Source organism: Stenella coeruleoalba (genome assembly GCF_951394435.1).
Source record: "Stenella coeruleoalba genome assembly, chromosome: 10".
NCBI lineage: Eukaryota > Metazoa > Chordata > Mammalia > Artiodactyla > Delphinidae > Stenella > Stenella coeruleoalba.
In genome coordinates, this window is record NC_137156.1 from 82,181,796 (window position 1) to 82,202,849 (window position 21,054).

The 21,054-nt window shown below is 40.6% G+C and overlaps 1 protein-coding gene across 6 annotated transcripts in view; it reads right to left on the reverse strand.

Moving 5' to 3' along the window:
* The window catches only part of SUCLG2 (succinate-CoA ligase GDP-forming subunit beta), a 434,144-nt gene that overhangs the window by 23,306 nt on the left and 389,784 nt on the right, over nucleotides 1-21,054 (reverse strand). For all 6 annotated transcript variants that reach the window (XR_013830273.1, XR_013830274.1, XR_013830275.1 and 3 more), the window contains one exon: nucleotides 980-1,052. The gene's annotated coding sequence lies outside the window, so the exon portion shown is untranslated. The remainder of the gene's footprint in view (nucleotides 1-979; nucleotides 1,053-21,054) is intronic.

Genomic DNA, 21,054 nt, shown 5'->3' on the forward strand with positions numbered 1-21,054 from the left:
TTTAAGGACTTCAACATTCATTTGGCTACGGTAGAAAGCCTAACTACCCATTCTACTGTTCAGGGCCCTCCATAACCAGGCTGGGGCTTTTCAACACTTTTACCCCCTCCCTACAGCAAGCTCTGTGAGGCAGCCCATCACTGGTCCCCGCACATGCCATGCTGTCTGACCTCTTTGCCCTTCTTCCTCTCCTGTGCTTGTCATGCTCTAAGCATCCTTCCGTTCCAACTCAAATTCTTCCCCTAAGAAATCTTCATGGATGACCCCAGCCCAAAGTGAGTGTTTCCTCACGTGAATTCCTAAAGTATTTACTCTTACTATGGGTCATTTGTCACATAACAGATATCACCTTTGAGGTTTTGTTCTGTTTTGTTTTTATTAAAAACTGTATATGTTTAATATATATAATTTGGTGAGTTTGGACATAGGCATAGTATTTGGGAACTATGCAATGATAGTATCCATGTGGTGTTAGCATCACTACAGTCAAGGTAATGTTCGCACCCATCACCTCTAAAATCTCCCTGTGTCTTTGTGTGTGTGTGTGGATGTGCCTGTGCGTGAGGATATGTGTATGTGTGTGTGTGTGTGTGTGTGTGTGTGTGTGTAAGAACACTTAACAGGTAGTTTACCTGCTTAACAAATTGGCAGGTTCACGACACTGGTTGTTAACTGTGGGCACAATGTCATGCTCAGATCTCAAGAAATTATTCAGCTTGTATAACTGAAGCTTTATACCCTTGGAATAAAAACTTCCCATTTCCCCCTCCCCCCAGCCCCTGACAACCAGCATTCTATTCTCTGTTTCTATGAGTTTGATTATTTTAGATACCTTGTATAAGTGAAATCATACAGTATTTGTCCTCTGAGAACGGTTTATTTCTCTTAACATAATGTCCTCCAGGTTCATCCATGTTGTTGTAAAGGGTAGAGTTTCCTTCTTTTTAAGGCTGAATAATATTTTATTGTATGTACTTACCACATTTTCTTAATCTGTTCTTCTGTTGATGGACGTTTGGATTACTTCCATATCTTGGCTATTGTGAATAATGCTGCAATGAACATGGGGGTGACAGTGTCACATCTCTAAGCTCCTAGAGGCAGGTACAATCACTTTTAAGCTTGTATCCTCAGGATCTAGCATATTACCTGCATCTTATGGCCATTTTCTCAATAACTATTTGTTGTCAAGACAGCTAGGTGAATGAACAGGTCATCAACCCAGCAAGGTTGTAAGGGCCAAAAGTGGCAATTAATATATAGTGATTGGGATGGTTACTTATATATCAACTTGACTGGGCTAGGAGATGCTGCTAAAACATTATTTCTGGGAGTGGCTATGAGGGTGTTTCTGGACGAGATTAGCATTTGATTCAGCAGACTGAGTAAAGAGATGTGTCCTCCCCAGTGTAGGCAGGCATCATCCAACCCATTGGGGGCCTGAATAGAACAAAAAGGCAAAGAAAGGGTGAATTCCCTCTCTCTTATTGAGCTGGGACATCCATCTTCTCTTGTCCTCAGAAATCAGAGCTCCTGGTTCTCAGGCTTTCAGACTCTGGGACTTAAACCAGCAGCCCCTCCGTCCTCAGGCCTTCGACCTAGGATTGGGAATTACGTCACTGACTCTCCTAGTTATGGAGCCTATGAACTTGGACTGAATTGACCACTAACCTTCCTAGTTCTCCAGGTTGCAGATGGCACGTTGTGGGATTAGTTGGCCTTTATAACTGTGTGAGCCAATTTCTATAATAAACTTCCTCTTACATACATCTATATATATCCTATTGGTTTTGTTTCTCTGGAGAGCCCTGGCTAGTAGTGATTTAGTTGAGTTTTATACTTATTAAATGATAGTGCCATCTCATGATTTTAAATTCTAAAAGTGAATTAAAGATATATACATTGGATATCAGTGAAATGAGAATTCCAAACTAAAGGTCCAAGATTTAGATAATCTATACTCAAAAAATGATACATGGAACAAGAATTTTAAAAAGTGATAAATAACCCAACACTTTAAGTTTATAGAGCATTAGAACATTTCCAATAAAAAATCATTAAAGATAAAGAAATTATACTATACAAAGTTTTGTAAGAACAATCGTTTAAATTTTTTTTAAAAAGTTCAAATCTACAAATGAAAATCAGTTGGAGTAGGGAAGCACCTGTCCAGATATTTTGGCAAGAAAAGTTGCTATCAAGGGGGACTTATGAGCAGTGAGGGGCATGGCAGAAGTGAGGAGAGCAAAGTATGCCATGACCAATGATTCACACTAACCAGTAATGACACTGTTTTCTACTTTATCTTTACCCTCATCATTGGTCTAAAAATTGTCACCTGGATGAATCCGGTGGAAGGAAAAACTGTATTTGTAAGCATAGCATTATGGTACTGCATTTTTCTTTTCCATAAGGAGCTTTTTTTTTTTTTAACCAGGAGAAATTCCATTCCTAGGTTTTCATTTAATTTTACAATTGACAGAATTTTTGAACATTTTCCACTTCTTATTCTTTATCAAAATGGATTAAAAAACTGGGAAACAAGAAGTTTCATCCCACACTGAAATAACCTGAAATAATTTACTGATTTTGCCTTTTGCTGAAGCCTTTCAAAGGACCACACAATCGAATCATGGTTTAACTTAAGCCTCAGATGTTTCATATGACTATAAACCACCACACTTGTTCAACTTCTCACCTTGTAGAGTTCTGTACTGCAGAACTGCACAAATGCATACATAAAAATAAAAGCAAGTAATTACAACATGAATACAAACAAGGTTTGCGGTCTTATGGATAAGGTAGCTGAGATGATCTTATATTGGAGACACCTGTTTTGCTCTTCTGAGGCTGCATGATAAATACACAAAACCTGTGTCCTTGCTTCTGAAAAAAAATCAAAAATAGAACATCCTACAGAGATAATATGAACCAGGGTGGGAGATATATGCTTGAGTTCACTGCTTTGCTTTATCAAGACAGAAAGGCAGAGTTTCTTAACATTTTTATCCTTCCTAAACTCACTGAAATGCAGGCCTAGAAACAACTAGAAATTGTTTAATTTGTAAGCAATTGGTGAGCTCTGCTTTGGCATGTATTTTTCCCTCTTAATGTCTCTTCCCCAAGAATCAAAAGAGGAGAAAGTTTAAAACCCTGAGAAGGATAATGCAGTGAGTGGGGAAGGGCAGGCTGGCACAGTGATAATTAATAATTTAATAATTTAAATGTGCTCTCCCAAACTGAGCACCTGATAGGCTGCCCGGGCTCCATCAGCATAGAGGCAGGTGTGAGCCAGGGAAGACAATTCTAGGAGGTTGACTGAGTCCCTCTGGGGAAATCCTGATCAAAGGAATGATTAAGGGGGGTTTCAAGGGGTCAAACTGAAGTCCTTTGTTCTTTTTATTATAGAAAAATCACCCAATTTGGACATTTTTGTTAGAATATACATTAGCAATTAAATATGTATTTGCCTAGCTGAGCAGAAACTATAATTTTCTCTTAATCTTCTAAATTCAGCTTTCTGGCAGATTTAAATCAGAGGATGTCACTAAATATAAGTGTAAGTTCCATTTGAGCGTCATGAGTGAGTCTGTCCAGATTGTCCCGCCCTCCCCAGAAGCTGGCACAAGGCTTGGTACAGAATATGTTCTCATGTTCAATTGATACATTCATATATTGCTTGATACATTCATGCAATACATTCAGAAATAAGCTTTAAAGCTGGAAGGAACTTTAGATAAAAATAATTCGGTCTAATCCCCCACATTTTGCAAAACTGAGGGCCAGAGAAGCTCAAAAGTATACACATAAAAACTTGTGCATTATCAAACGTGCAGATAAAATAAAAGGGGAAATGTGAAGTCAGGTTTTCTCCCATCAAGATTAGTGCTCTTTCACTACCTTATACATCCCAGAGATGAGAATTTGAAAACGTCCCTTTATGTACCAAACGCCTACACCATGTTAAATCTTCTAAAATGCCCCACATTCTCAAATAAATGATTTCCTTAACTTCTGGTCAGTGGATTCCGGCTTCAAATCACACTCTCTCCAAAATCAAGGTCAAGGTCAGAGGACCAAGAATTGCAGCTGCATACAGGGACTTCTGAATCTCAGGTCCGGAGTCTGGATCTTCAACTATCTGAGCTAATGTTGAAGTGTCAACATTAGCACATTTGAAGTAATGGAAAGAGCTTATACCTTGTTAGCACTAGTATCACTATCAGAGTGCCAGGACCATTATTTTATGGTTGTAGATGATGAGTTTTGTATTTTACTGATTGATTGATTCATTCATTCATTTATTCAGCTTCTGTTGTAATCTAGCACTGGATGCAGTAGGAAAGGTAGATAAGAAAGCTAATATGTAATAAAAATTTATAATCAAGTGAGAGAAGGCTTCATAATCCAGTGACGGTTCCAAGGAGGTAGTATCCCTAAAGGTCAGGATCTGTAGCATGAAAGGTTCATGGGAAGGTCACCAGACAGAGACGTGGATGACAAGTCAGGGCACTCAGGCACATGTAGGGAATGGAGCCCAAGAGCTCCCCCACTTTGTAGGCATGGTGAACATGACACACAAACCCTGTCCTGCTGGGGAGCAGCCCCCTGTTCATACTGGCTAGAAGAGGACTTAGGAGAGGAAGGAGGAGGGATTAGGGTGGGTGTGGCAGTAGGCGCCAGATGGTGCAGGGTCTGCAGTGGCACACCAAGAAGTTAGACTTTTCTTCTTATTTAGTAGTCAATATGAAGCCACTGAAAGGAGTAGCATGACCCTAGGAAGCTCCTCCTGGAAACCCCTTGAAAGCTGGAGTCTAGGAAGGAGTTAAGACAGGGCAGGGACACCTAGACAAAAAAAATCAGGCCAACTATTTCAGTAAGATCTGCTGCTCCAAAAAGATCAGAAGTGCCTTGATGCCAGGGCTTATGTCATACTCAACAATGTACCAAATGTCTGGCATATAATAGGTGCTCCACAGATATTTTATCAAATAAATGAGCACAGAACTTTATTTCAGGTGTCCCTCTAGAAGGAGTATTTTTTCATGAGGTCACGCAGGCTGAAAGCTTCATACCCTCTTTTGAACTATAAATTAGATTTTTAATCATTCTAAGGGAAAAAACAGGGCCAAAATGAAAGCAAAAGGTATATTAATTTCTCTAATGAAGCATAGCTGTTAGCAACAGTCCCCTAAATATGGTGCATGGAAGGAGGTGACAAATTTCCTCCAGGAAGGAAGGGGCAGTAGGTTTTACTTAGATAAGAAAGATAGTCCTACAAAGACTTAGACTCCAAAGATAGTCACTTGGGTGGTTCTGGTAACATTGAGGCTTTGCTGTCATCATGGTTAGAGGCTGAGCAATCATTGCTCCTGTCAATCTAGCCATCAAGATGGTCTAGGAGGTCTCAAGCGCTAATTCAGTGCTGCAGGAGTGTAATCAGAGTGTCTGTGGCTCATCAGCTGCTCAGGGACAGGTGTGGGATGCTCCAGCTACTGGTTTTTAAACCAGAGCCTAGCCAGTGCTTGGAGAGAACTAACGTAAAGGGACAGGAAAATAATACTAATAGAAGTTACTCTTTCCTGAATGCTGACCATGTCTAAGGTACTGTGCTTAACATCTTAAAGGCATTATCTCACTTAGGCCCCCCAAAAACCTCTATGAGGTTGGGACCATTATTATTCGCAGTTTACAAATGGGCCAACTGAGGCTCACAGAAGTTAAATAATTTGCCCAAGGTCACATAGCTGGGAAGCGGCAAAACCAAAGCTTGGATCCACTCCCAGATATCTGCCCCTGAAGCCCATCCTCTTTAACCACGAATGCAGACTGGACTTAGCAAATAGTAATGATGTGCTTCATTTTGGTAGCACTTGACTTCTCGCTTTGGGCCCCTGTCTTTTTTTCACTGAAATCAGTAATAACCTTGTGAGCTGGGTAAAGCATGGGTCATGGTCACCTTTTGACAAATTAAGGCTAGATAATATGGCATAGACCTGAAGAGGGCTAGCAAGAGAATTCCTTGGGTTCAAGTCATAGCTGTGTTACTTCCTGGCTATATGACCCTGAAAAAAGTTGCTTAGCCCCTTCTGAGCCCGAGTTTCCTTATGGTTTAGAGGATTAAATGTGACAATGCATGCACAAACCCAAAACAGCTACTATTTATTGATTGCTCAATAAATGTTAGGTATTCATAGTATTTCCCCCAAACAATTAGCTGATGGTAAGTGTAGAGTCAAATAGTTTCAATTCAACTTCATCCAATGCTACTGATTTCAGCTACTGATTATTGGACAACCAGCAGGTGACAGTGTCCCAGGTACGTGTATTTTGATTCCTAGGTCTGTGTAAATTAATTACACTTAACATATCCATCTCCGAAACCCACCTTGAGTTGAGGTGAGCAGCCCATGACATTAACACCTTACATATCTCTGGGTGGCATTTACTGTTCTCCAAATAACGCTTCTTCCTTTTTGCTGTTTCTCTCTACCACTGACCTCTTCTTAGACAATGTGGAACTTTCCACCCTCTCTCCTTCCTTTTGCCTTTGGAATCTATGACTTAGGGCACCACTGGCACTCGGAAGTCCATGGGACATTGCTTCGCCCCGCTCATAGCCCCTAAAATAAGAAGCCAGTGACCCCAGTAATTTTCATTTCAAGGAGTGCAGCTGTTTGAAAGCTGCACGATGGAAAAAGCTCTAAGATGGCCATCCATGTGGGAATGGGAGTAGACTGCAACTAAGAAATGAGTCAGAGCCAGCGTGGCAGTCTCCCACCTGATGTGAGGCATGAAACACAGCATTTAAAACCATCACTGAGCTCTATAGCCGGGCTCTTCGGTGGCCTCCTGGCTGATAGGCTTTCAGTTGAGCGCTCTGGTTCATGCAAGTTTGTTTAAGATAAATAATTCATTAAGGGTACTTAGCACCACCCTTGAATAACTTTTCACTTCCACCTGCTCAGAAGCATTTGATGGACTGACTGCATGTCATAGGAAGATCACTCTTGAAATCTGTTATTATCACACTTTATGGCCAAGGATGGGCCACTAGCTACTCATGGTTTCATTTTCTTTACTCCTTGGTTGTTCCCTTCAGATATCTGTAAAAATATGTATTCTGGGCAGGTTCTTACCACTCTGTGTGTAGTTTCAAACAGAGTTGAAGACAATGAGAGCATCTCTGAATTAACCACATTTCCATCCACCATCATTATGTCAGGAAGCAGGAACTAATACTCATTGTTTATTCCATTAAAATAGGGAGAGGGAGAGTAAAAAGGTAGAGCATAAATTCAGCACTGCTCCTAAGTACTTTGGTTTGAGTTGACATGAGCAAGAAAACGATCTCCTTGGAATCTAGGAGGCGGCCACAGATTATTTGTCATTCCCGATGCCCAAGGATGACATAACAGTCAATTTAGAGGTGATTTATGGCACTCCTGGCAGGACTGATAAGGAGTAGCTGCACAGTAAGGGTTATTTGGGGGAGGCATTTTTAGTGCTCTAACCTGCCCCAAATATCCTTTTCTTAGCACACTTTGATGATTTTTTTTCAGTATGACAATACAAGACCCTTTAAAACAATCTGTCAAAGTAAGCTAGAAGACAAACATAACTTCATGCCCTGAAAAACTTTATGTTCTGGGTCAGCCAACAGCCATTACTACTAATGGAACCCTGACTGTGGTACTTTTCCAGCTGGTCATTGTATTTCAACATAGATACAGGTCAGATGTGTAAAAAGTAAGTGGAAGCAATACGACGGTCGTTATTAGCTATTTTTTTTTAAACACCTTTATTGGAGTACAATTGCTTTACAACAGTGTGTTAATATCTGCTTTATAACAAAGTGAATCAGTTATACATATACATATGTCCCCACATCTCTTCCTTCTTGCGTCTCCCTCCCTCCCACCCTCCCTATCCCACCCCTCTAGGTGGTCACAAAGCACCGAGCTGATCTCCCTGTGCTATGCGGCTGCTTCCCACTAGCTATCTACCTTACGTTTGGTAGTGTATATATGTCCATGCCTCTCTCTCGCTTTGTCACAACTTACCCTTCCCCCTCCCCATATCCTCAAGTCCGTTCTCTAGTAGGTCTGTCTCTTTATTCCCGTCTTGCCCCTGGGTTCTTCATGACCTTTTTTTCCCCTTACATTCCATATATATATGTTAGCATACAGTATTTGTTTTTCTCTTTCTGACTTACCTCACTGTGTATGACAGACTCTAGGTCCATCCACCTCACTACAAATAACTCAATTTTATTTCTTTTTATAGCTGGGTAATATTCCATTGTATATATGTGCCACATCTTCTTTATTCATTCATCTGATGATGGGCACTTAGGTTGTTTCCATCTCCAGGCTATTGTAAATAGAGCTGCAATGAACATTTTGGTACATGACTCTTTTTGAATTATGGTTTTCTCAGGGTATATGCCCAGTAGTGGGATTGCTAGGTCATATCGTAATTCCATTTTTAGTTTCTTAAGGAACCTCCATACTGTTCTCCATAGTGGCTGTATCAATTTACATTCCCACCAACAGTGCGAGAGGGTTCCCTTTTCTCCACACCCTCTCCAGCATTTATTGTTTCTAGATTTTTTGATATGGCCATTCTGACTGGTGTGAGATGATATCTCGCTGTAGTTTTGATTTGCATTTCTCTAATGATTTATGATGTTGAGCATTCTTTCATGTGTTTGTTGGCAATCTGTATCTCTTCTTTGGAGAAATGTCTATTTAGGTCTTCTGCCCATTTTTGGATTGGGTTGTTTGTTTTTCTGATATTGAGCTGCATGAGCTGCTTGTAAATTTTGGAGATTAATCCTTTGTCAGTTGCTTCGTTTGAAAATATTTGCTCCCATTATGAGGGTTGTCTTTTGGTCTTGTTTATGGTTTCCTTTGATGTGCAAAAGCTTTGAAGTTTCATTAGGTCCCATTTGTTTATTTTTGTTTTTATTTCCATTTCTCTAGGTGGTGGGTCAAAAAGGATCTTGCTGTGATTTATGTCATAGAGTGTTCTGCCTGTGTTTTCCTCTAAGAGTTTGATAGTATCTGGCCTTACATTTACGTCTTTAATCCATTTGGAGTTTATTTTTGTGTATGGTGTTAGGGAGTATTCTAATTTCATACTTTTACATGTAGCTGTCCAGTTTTCCCAGCACCACTTATTGAAGAGGCTGTCTTTTCTCCACTGTATATTCTTGCCTCCTTTATCAAAAATAAGGTGACCATATGCGTGTGCCTTTATCTCTGGGCTTTCTATCCTGTTCCATTGATCTATATTTCTGTGTTTGTGCCAGTACCATACTGTCTTGATGACTGTAGCTTTGTAGTATAGTCTGAAGTCAGGGAGCCTGATTCTTCTAGCTCCGTTTTTCTTTCTCAAGATTGCTTTGGCTATTCACAGTCTTTTGCGTTTGAATACAAATTGTGAAATTTTTTGTCCTAGTTCTGTGAAAAATGCCAGTGGTAGTTTGATAGGGATTGCACTGAATCTGTAGATTGCTTTGGGCAATATAGTCACTTTCACAATGTTGATTCTTCCATTCCAAGAACATGGTATATCTCTCCATCTGTTTGTAGTGTCTTTAATTTCTTTCATCAGTGTCTTATAATTTTCTGCATACAGGTCTTTCATCTCCTTAGGAAGGTTTATTCCTAGATATTTTATTCTTTTTGTTGCAATGGTAAATGGGAGTGTTTTCTTGATTTCACTTTCAGATTTTTCATCCTTAGTGTATAGGAATGCCAGAGATTTCTGTGCATTAATTTTGTATCCTGCTACATTACCAAATTCATTGATTAGCTCTAGTAGTTTTCTGGTAGCATCTTTAGGATTCTCTATGTATAGTATTATGTCATCTGCAAACAATGACAGCTTTACTTCTTCTTTTCTGATTTGGATTCCCTTTATTTCTTTTTCTTCTCTGATTGCTGTGGCTAAAACTTCCAAAACTATGTTGAATAATAGTGGTGAGAGTAGGCAACCTTGTCTTGTTCCTGATCTTAGTGGAAATGGTTTCAGTTTTTCACCATTGAGGACGATGTCGGCTGTGGGTTTGTCATATATGGCCTTTATTATGTTGAGGAAAGTTCCCTCTATGCTTACTTTCTGCAGGGTTTTTATCATAAATTAGTGTTGAATTTTGTTGAAATGTTTCTCTGCATCGATTGAGATGATCATATGGTTTTTCTCCTTCAATTTGTCAATATGGTGTATCACATTGATTTGCGTATATTGAAGAATCCTTGCATTCCTGGAATAAATCCCACTTGATCATGGTGTATGAACCTTTTAATGTGCTGTTGGATTCTGTTTGCTAGTATTTTGTTGAGGATTTTTGTATCTATGTTTATCAGTGATATTGGCCTGTAGTTTTCTTTCTTTGTGACAGCTTTATCTGGTTTTGGTATCAGGGTGATGGCTGCCTGGTAGAATGAGTTTGGGAGTGTTTCTCCCTCTGCTATATTTTGGAAGAGTTTGAGAAGGATAGGTGTTACTTCTTCTCTAAATGTTTGATAGAATTCGCCTGTGAAGCCATCTGGTCCTGGGCTTTTGTTTGTTGGAAGATGTTTAACCACAGTTTCAATTTCAGTCCTTGTGATTGGTCTGTTCATATTTTCTATTTCTTCCTGATTCAGTGTTGGCAGGTTGTGCATTTCTAAGAATTTGTCCATTTCTTCCAGGTTGTCCATTTTATTGGCATAGAGTTGCTTGTAGTAATCTCTCATGATCCTTCGTATTTATGAAGTATCAGTTGTTACTTCTCCTTTTTCATTTCTAATTCTATTGATTTGAGTGTTCTCCCTTTTTTTCTTGATAAGTCTGGCTAATGGTTTATCAATTTTGTTTATCTTCTGAAAGAACCAGCTTTTAGTTTTATTGATCTTTGCTATCATTTTCTTCATTTCATTTTCATTTATTTCTGATCTGATCTTTATGATTTCGTTCCTTCTGCTAACTTTGGGGGTTTTTGTTCTTCTTTCTCTAATTGCTTTAGGTGCAAGGTTAGGTTGTTTATTTGAGATATTTCTTGTTTCTTAAGGTAGGATTGTATTGCTATAAACTTCCCTCTTAGAATGGCTTTTGCTGCATCCCATAGGTTTTGGGTTGTCGTGTTTTCACTGTCATTTGTTTCTAAGTATTTTTGATTTCCTCTTTGATTTCTTCAATGCTCTTGGTTATTAAGTAGTGTATTGTTTAGCCTCCATGTGTTTGTATATTTTACAGAGTTTTTCCTGTAATTGATGTCTAGTCTTATAGCGTTGTGGTCAGAAAAGATACTTGATACAATTTCAATTTTCTTATATTTACCCAGGCTTGATTTGTGACCCAAGATGTGATCTATCCTGGAGAATGTTCCATGAGACCTTGAGAAGAATGTGTACTCTGTTGTTTTTGGATGGAATGTCCTATAAATATCAATTAAGTCCATCTTGTTTAATGTATCATTTAAAGCTTGTGTTTCCTTATTTATTTTCATTTTGGATGATCTGTCCATTGTTGAAAGTGGGGTGTTAAAAGTCCCCTACTATGATTGTGTTACTGTCGATTTCCCTTTTTATGGCTGTTAGCCTTATGTATTGAGGTGCTCCTATGTTGGGTGCATAAATATTTACAATTGTTTTATCTTCTTCTTGGATTGATCCCTTGATCATTATGTAGTGTCCTTCTTTGTCTCTTGTAATAGTCTTTATTTTAAAGTCTATTTTCTCTGATATGAGAATTGCTACTCCTGCTTTCTTTTGATTTCCATTTGCATGGAATATCATTGTCCATCCCCTCACTTTCAGTCTGTATGTGTCCCTATGTCTGAAGTGGGTCTCTTGTAGACAGCATATATATGGGTCTTGTTTTTGTATCCATTCAGCCAGTCTATGTCTTTTAGTTGGAGCATTTAATCCATTTACATTTAAGGTAATTATCAATATGTATGTTCCTATTCCCATTTTCTTAATTGTTTTTGAGTTTGTTATTGTAGGTCTTTTCCTTCTCTTGTGTCTCCTGCCTAGAGAAGTTCCTTTAGCATTTGTTGTAAATCTGGTTTGGTGGTGCTGAATTCTCTTAGCTTTTGCTTGCCTGTAAAGGTTTTAATTTCTCCATCAAATCTGAATGAGATCCTTGCTTGGTAAAGTAATCTTGGTTTTAGGTTTTTCTCCTTCGTCACTTTAAATATGTCCTGTCACTCCCTTCTGGCTTGCAGAGTTTCTGCTGAAAGATCAGCTGTTAACCTTATGGGGATTCCCTTGTGTGTTATTTTTCCCTTGCTGCTTTTAATATGTTTTCTTTGTATTTAATTTTTGATAGTTTTATTAATATGTGTCTTGGCGTGTTTCTCCTTGGATTTATCTTGTATGGTACTCTCTGCACTTCCTGGACTTGATTGACTATATCCTTTCCCATATTAGGGAAGTTTTCAACTACAATCTCTTCAAATATTTTCTCAGTCCCTTTCTTTTTCTCTTCCTCTTCTGGGACCCCTATAATTCAAATGTTGGTGCGTTTAATGTTGTTGCAGAGGTCTCTGAGACTGTCCTCAGGTTTTTTCATTCTTTTTTCTTTATTCTGCTCTGCAGTAGTTATTTCCACTATTTTATCTTCCAGGTCACTTATCTGTTCTTCTGCTATTGATCCCTCCTAGAGAATTTTTAATTTCATTTATTGTGTTGTTCATCATTGTTTGTTTGCTCTTTAGTTCTTCTACGTCCCTGTTAAATGTTTTTTTAATTTTCTCTATTCTATTTCCAAGATTTTGGATCATCTTTTTTTTTTTTTTTTTTTTTTTTGCGGTACGCGGGCCTCTCACTGCTCTGGCCTCTCCCGCTGTCCAGACGTGCAGGCTCAGCGGCCATGGCTCACAGGCCCAGCCACTCCACAGCATGTGGGATCTTCCTGGACCGGGGCACGAACCCGTGTCCCATGCATCGGCAGGCGGACTCTCAACCACTGAGCCACCAGGGAAGCCCCCTGGATCATCTTTACTATCATTATTCTGATTCTTTTTCAGATAGACTGCGTATTTCCTCTTCATTTGTTAGGTCTGGTGGGTTTTTACCTTGCTCCTTCATCTGCTGTGTGTTTTTCTGTGTTCTCATTTTGCTTAACTTACTGTGTTTGGGGTCTCCTTTTTGCAGGCTGCAGGTTCATAGTTCCCATTGTTTTTGGTGTCTGTCCCCTAAGTATTGTTTATAATGAACATTCACTTAAGAAGTTCAACAGAGTGTGCATCTATACTATTCCTTCCATTAACTCCAAATGGTAGATTCTCTTACTATCTCCATTTCACCCCTGTTTCCTCATCTATAAGAAATTTAAAATATAGTTGTACCAGAAGCAGAAATAATACCAATTAAAACAATAATAACAATCACCTTTTACCTAGTATTTACAAGGAGCTGGCGCTCTGAGAAACCTCTCATCTCTCAGTTCATTATTTTTTTAACCTTGACAACCCTGAAGTATGTATCATTATCATTATCTTCCTTTTTCAGACAAGAAGATGAGGAGTTGGGGAGGTCAAGCACCTTGCTGAAGAGCATACAGCTTGTTAAGTTGAAGAAAGGACCTGAACGCAGGTCTGGGAGACCCCGTCGATAAAACCAGACATTTGCTTGCCTAGAAGGGCCCTCAAGAAAAACTTCTCATCACAGTGTGGATGGCAGAAACCACAGCAAAGGAGATGCCACACTGAATGCAGATTTTAGTTACTGAGAAAGAAAGCTGCTGATTAAATCCACTAAAATATGAGGAATCCTAATGTCAAGGTGAGTGGCCTGACAGTTTCCCTGCCCCATGGTCAGCACCTGAGTTAAGGGCAGTTTGGCCTTTGCTGAAAGGTGGAAGTTGGCACCTGCCATGGGCCTCAGTCTTAAAGGGTCATATACTGGGTGCTGATTTTGCCCTTTAAAGGAATTTTATCATCCCAAGTAGAATGAAACAAGCCTTTTCTGAGTTAGAGAAGGACATTTTTTTCTGGCTGGTTTGACTGCGTTGCTTCATGCAAAGCTGCCAGTTATTAACTACTTAGTAACTGCCAGTCACTGTACCTAGAAACACTCTGTAGACATGATCTCAGTTAATCCTCAGGACGGCTTGAGGAGATAGATTTTCTTATTACTCCCATGTTTGCCTTTCTTTCAGGCCCCTAACCTGTTTTTCTAAAGATTTTCAAAGGTTATAGAGGAAACTTTAAAAATTCTATTGCTTGTGTGAACTGAGCACACAGACTCTTTATTGCTCTCAGCCTCCCAGATGAGGTGGGGCTCTTGGAAAGGGTTCACTGAGCACAGGCTGGTAGAGAGAATAACTAGGTAAGTAGCAACACTTAAAGCTAGACTCTTCTTTTGACTGGTATCCAAGCCAAGAGTTGTTTTCACTGAGTGAGATCACTTAGAAAACACCGGACAACTGAATTTGGTCAATCCTGTTTGGGGGTATGGTCCCCATCTCAACCCTTCCTGATATCATCTGATCTATTTTCAGAATGCGGTGAGGACTTTGGGGTCATAAGCCCTAATTGAAATGTCAGTTCAGTCAGTGAAATCTTCTTACCCCCCTCATCTTCTTATCTTCAACTTCCTCATCTGTGAAATGGGATTACTATAGTCATGACAGCAGACATTTTTTGAGTGCTTATTGTATGCCAGATACTAAGTGGTTTACATGTATTATCTCATTTAAATATTACAACAATCTGATGAAGGAGGAACTATAGGGACTTCCCTGGTGGTCCAGTGGGTAAGACTCCGTGCTCCCAATGCAGGGGACCCGGGTTCGATCCCTGGTCGGGGAACTAGATCCCACACTCTGCAACTAAGAGTCCACATGCCAAAGATAAAGATCCTGAGTACCACAACTAAGACCCGGCACAGGCAAAATAAATAAATAAAATAAATAAATGTTAAAAAAGGAGGAACTATTATTGCCCTGCATTATAAAAGAAGAGACAGAGGTATGGTGATGAAGTAACTTACTAAGTTTACACAGCTAAAGAGTTGTAGCATTGGGATTCAAAACCCAGTGGAACGAACCTACAGTTCACCACATGTCCATTACCCCTGGGGTCCTCCAACCTGAGTGTGCATCACAATCACCTGGATTGTTACCTGGATTTCCAGGTAACTGTACAGTGAGAAGCCCAGGGCTCTGTACCCAGGGTCAGTGCTGCAAACGTGATGATGACAATGGAGTCAAGGGTTTGCAACTAAGGACAGCAGTTTACCAGAATCGCAGAAATAAATGTGAATTCAATTCAAAAAGCAGACAAGTTAGTATTTAAAGCGGTGGCTTGCCTAATGTACAAAAACAGACCTAAATGAGTTTTTCTTACTATCAGTAAACTTGGGCTGTAATATATATTTATGAATCTGTTGGTCTGGAATATTTCATACTGAATGAGCAAATCTGGCCTATGCCCAGTGGCCTCATATACAAAGCAGGCTTATTTTTGCCTTGAGGAATAAATATGATTTTTGACACCAAGCTTCACCACTAATAACTGGGATATTAATCTAATTCTACTGAGATATCCTTTCAACTGAGATAGGGCTAGTGACAGATCATGTGTGAATTATGAGGATCTATGTACATTTCTATAAAGACTCCCTCCTCACCTCATCTCACCGGCAGACTAAAAAGCAGATTTCCAACAAGAACACTTCCTACAGCTGTGACTCATACTAACAGTATTACCAGCTCTCATGTATTGAGTACTTACTCTGCACCAGGCATTGCCTTAAGCACTTTACATCTCATCTAATCCTAACTATAACCATAAGAGGTAGTTACTGTGATGATTAATCCCCATTTTACAGATCAGAAAATTGAGGCAGAGAGAAGTTAACACACAGGTAATAAACGTCAGAACTAGAATTTGACCGAGGCTGAAAGTCCCTGGAACTCATCATTTCCACCATTTCACTGACTCTCAGAAGTTTTCACTACCCTCTTGATGAGAAATGCTATATTTTAGTGAGAAATGTTACATGGATGGTGGATTAGTAACAATAACAACAACAACATTCATAGTTAACATTTATTGTACTCCTATACCCCTCCCGATGTGCCAGGCAGTTTATCAATTAATACTTTATCAAATTGATACCCCCATCTTACAGATAAGGAATGTAAGGTTTTCAGAAATTAAATAGCTAGAAATTGGCAGAGCTGGCACTCAAACCCAGGTCTGCTTGAAGTAAAAAATAATACATACAGAAAGTTTAGCTCCCAAGGTCATCCAAAGTGGGGCAGCATTCCTGCCGTATCTACACAGTACTATACATTGGAAATGGAATGGATAGATTCCACATTTTTGCTCCTTTCCCCAGGTGAAAGCACTTTAGAAACCACTTTTTTTTTTTAGCTCGCTGACTGTAAGAACATGTTTTAGTTGAGTGACCTTTGGCATGGTATTCATGAGTAGGGGCATTTTTGCATTGCATACTATATGCACAATTTGCCCTCTTGGTCATGTACCACAATGTTCACTGCAGCTCTGTTTACAATAGCCAGGACATGGAAGCAACCTAAGTGTCCGTCGACAGATGAATGGATAAAGAAGATGTGGCACATGTATACAATGGAATATTACTCAGCCATAAAAAGAAACGAAATTGAATTATTTGTAGTGAGGTGGATGGACCTAGAGACTGTCATACGGAGTGAAGTAAGTCAGAAAGAGAAAAGCAAATACCATATGCTACCATATGCTAACACATACATATGGAATCAAAAAAAAAAAAATGGTTCTGAAGAACCTAGAGGCAGGACAGGAATAAAGACGCAGAGGTAGAGAATGGACTTGAGGACACGGGGAGGGGGAAGGGTAAGCTGGGACGAAGTGAGAGAGCGGCATGGACATATATACACTATCAAATGTAAAACAGATAGCTAGTGGGAAGCAGCTGCATAGCACAGGGAGATCAGCTCGGTGCTTTGTGACCGCCTAGAGGGATGGGATAGGGAGGGTGGGAGGGAGACGCAAGAGGGAGGGGATATGGGGATATATGTATATGTATAGCTGATTCACTTTGTTATAAAGCAGAAACTAACACGCTGTTGTAAAGCAGTTATACTCCAATAAAGATGTTAAAAAAGAAAAAGTTTGCCCTCTTGGAACTAAATGGCATCTTTCAAATGTCCAAATAGGTGAGGACCAAATGCAGAAAACCAAAGGTTTTCAATTAAAAAACTTTTTTCTTATCTTTCTCTGCTTCCAATCTTGCATAACACTCTTCTGGGGTATCGCCAGACCTCAGCCATCTTCTTTGAGCTCTCCAGAAGCATACACTCCAGCAGGTATGTGTTAACACCCTCTCCCCTAACCCAGTTTGCTTACCACCTCTGATTACATCAGAGATGACATCTGACTCAAGGTGAGCCAATCAGGGCTCTCTCCTAGGAATTCTGAATTAGCTCCATGGTAGAAAAGAAAATAGGAAAACTCAGAAGTTTTGTCCATGGATACAATGGGGTGGGACAAGCCAGTCCACAGAAAGAGAAGAAGCAGATGTGCAAAATGAAGTAAAAGTAAGAGAACTTGCAGCTCCAGAGGAAGAGCAAGATGGCTGTTCACTTCCTAGTTCCAATTCGTCCCTCTGCCTCAGGTACATTCCTGGCCTTGAGAGACATCTCAGGGTCTTTATGATTAAAGCCCCTCACTTCTCCTTTCAAAAATGTAATCTAGCTTAAGTGGGTCTTGTATTACTTAGAACTAAAACGGTCTTAACTTGGACACAATCGAAATAGATTTATGCGCAATTAGTTCCAAATTGAAGCAAGCATAATTCCCTAACATTTGCTCGAAGGGAAAACAGTTTCATTGCTTTTTCTCCTACTTAAAAGGACCTTCTTCAAGTTGTAGTGCCTTGCTTCCCTAACGTAAAAAGCTGAACAAAGATTCTAGGTGTGGGATCCCTAGAACTAGACCCTGAGACAAGGATTTGAGTGGAAGTAGTTTCCCTGGGAGGTGATTCTAGGAAGCACTGTAGGGGAGGTGGAAGTGAGACAGGGAAGGGAAGGAAGGCAACAAAGGGTGTGTTGTCAAACTGTTATTATCATGGTGAAGTGAAGCTTAACCCTCTGGGAGAACTCTGGGGGGGTCAGCATAGACCCCACGTCTCAGAGCCATCCCACACAAGGATGCGGAGCTGGGGTATCCATAAGTCAACTACCATTAGAAACTCATTGAGGACTACTGGTGCATTTCCAGCTGCTGGGTGGTGGCCAGAAAATCTCTCAGGGGAAGAAATGCAGGTGCAGGGAGTTGGAAGACCTGGAGGTATGCAATCAAGTTGTAAAAGCAAGTGGATACGGGTGGGACACCCATAGCATCTGCCGCTGGCTTATGTGGAAAAATAATACAGCTGGGAAAGATTTTAAAGTATATGCTCAATAACAAGTTTGTTCTCATCCACTCACGGGAAGGGAATGATGAAGGATGACTACAATTTGGTATAGTTTTCAGCACTTTGTTCCTTGCCAATTCTCTGTTTGCAAAGAGTTATTTTTCCATTAACAAGTGGGACTGGGCAAGAGATGTGGGCTGTGAGGTCCTGTTTAAATGGTCTCTGATGAAAACATTTTGGACTCACACTTGGGCTGGAGGAAATCATTCCAAGTGTCCGCCTGCACCACCTCCTCTTTCAGGCCTCCCAGCTGAAGGAAGGGTGACCAGTTGAAGAATCATCCCCCCACAGACGGTAAAAATATGTATTCAAAGAGGCCACAGACAAGGCTGCAAATCTTGCTGTGCTTTGTACATACGCTGAGTAGTAGAGGGTTGAAGAGGCTGGTGGTGGAAGGCAGTGGTTGAAAGCCCAGGGAATGGCAATTTTTCTTTCCTAACTTTCCCCTTGAGGAAATATTGCAAAAAGCTCCTTGCTTGCTACTTACAGGGCCTTGGCAAGAAGGGGGAAGTGGGCATGCAGGGCTCAGCAATCATCCTGGAGAAAGGAAGGGGAGGCTCATATAGACTTTATCCACTGTGCTGAGCTTGACTCACTGAGTGGGTGTCGGGCCGCCCGGAAGTGTGGATGCCACCTCTCTGCCCAGGAGCTTGCTCTTTGCTTTTCTCTGCTGCTCCACATCTCACCTCCTTTCAGACTCCACCAAAGACCCATGTCTTCAGATCCCCCCAGCCTCCCTGCCCCACCTTCTGCTCCCCGGTGGTTCTTCTTGTGTGTGTGCTCACATAGCATCTGACCTGGATGCTGTTCTCTATGTGGGTTTTCCAATGTGTATGCCTAGTGCCTCTGCTAGTGAACAGATAGTTTGGGCAGGGATGGAAGTAAGCAAAGCTAAAAGTATAGAGAAGAGAATAAAACAATGTATTATTTGTTACCCACTTTCTGTGGTTCAATATTCTACAGTAATAGCATTGTGGTCAAGTGTGGATCTGAAGCCACATTTCCTGGACTTGTGTGTCAGCTCTGCCTGTGATGCTTAGAGCTCTTTGCTGTATAACCTGGGCCCCAGTGCCTCGCACAGCTTACGGTCAGTAAATACTGGCTGAATGGATGGAAGAATGAGTAATAGGATGAATGAATGAAGGGGAACATGATGTCCCGTAAACGCTGAGAATTCAAGGAGCAGGCCTACCTGTAACATTGGCGGGGCCTGGGACAGGAGAACAACTGGAGGCCCACACGTGGCTTCATCCCACACTATAGAGGGACCTTTCATAAACCTGTTGGGACATCCCATCCTGTATGTTCAAGCTCTCTTCTTATCTCTAGTAAAAAGCAACCCCTAAGCTATCAGCTAGGTCTAGTGGGATGTGGTCTGGGAAAAAGACCTGGAGAAGAGGACCAAACAAGACCTGAAGGTGGACTCAGGGTCATTTGGGCAGAAAACCTGGAATTCCAGGTTCTCAGAAGAGGCAAGAGCACGGAATGTGCACATCCCTTTGCCCTGCAGATTCCCTACCTATGCAGAGGTTCACCCAGACTAGGGTCAGAGTGGTGACCCCACAACAGGTGCGTTCACTTTGCGAACATTCATCAGTCTGTATGCCTAGAATTAGTGCATTTTTTTTGTAGGTGTTCTTCTTTGACGAAATTTTAATGAAGTTAAATAGGTATATAGACAGTAAAAATAAATGAAAAATGTTAACGATAGTGGAATCTAGGTGGTTAATGTAAGCATATACCTTGTATTAGTCTTTCAATTTCTGTATGGGCTTGATTTTTTAATAATAAAAAGCTGGAAAAATTACAACAGTGGTAAGTACTATAAAGGCAAGGTCAGTGATGCTATGAGACCTCATAACAGGGGCATGGAACCTTAGTGTGAATTAGGAAAAGGCTCTGGCTCCAGTGTGTTTGCCCTGTGGACTCACAGTGTCACAAGTAAACTTGTAAGCATTAGAAAAAGGCATACCTTCTGCCAGGCAGACCAGTCCACGCCAGGGCACCTGGATTGGGAAGCAGGCGCCCTAGCATCGTGAACAAACTCCATCATCATAAACAGCGTCAAGTGGGACAGGACTTGATGAGAGGTTAATTCGGTAAGGAGGAGAAGGAACTTCCCAGGCAAAGGGGTCGCCATAGAGCAAGGTCCTGAGGTGGGAGCGATCATGATCCAGGACTCTCTACTCTCAAGAAAACGTGCAGGAGCTTGGTGTGACCCAAGGCTGGAAAGATAGGCAGGGAAAAGAAGATCTGTGAAATGGAAGCACTGAAACTATCCAGGGCCAGGGAGACATGTGAAATCCCTAACCCTAACCCCAACTGGGCTCTGCAGTTGGCTAACTATGATTTGGGGCTTAACCTGTTTAAGCCTCAGCTTCCTCATCTACAAAATAAAAACCATCTTATATTAGAGGGTTAAGTGAGATTTGGCAAGTAAATACACGGACCACAATATTTAGTAAGTGTACATAGCATTTCTTCTTCATGTTTATCTCTTCTAGCATTTACCTGGTCATCATTACCATCACCACTGTGTCATGGTAGCTAATACTTACAGCCCATACGATGCACCAGGTACTCATGTAAGCACTTCCTATGTACTAACTCATTCAATCCTCACAACAGCCTTTTA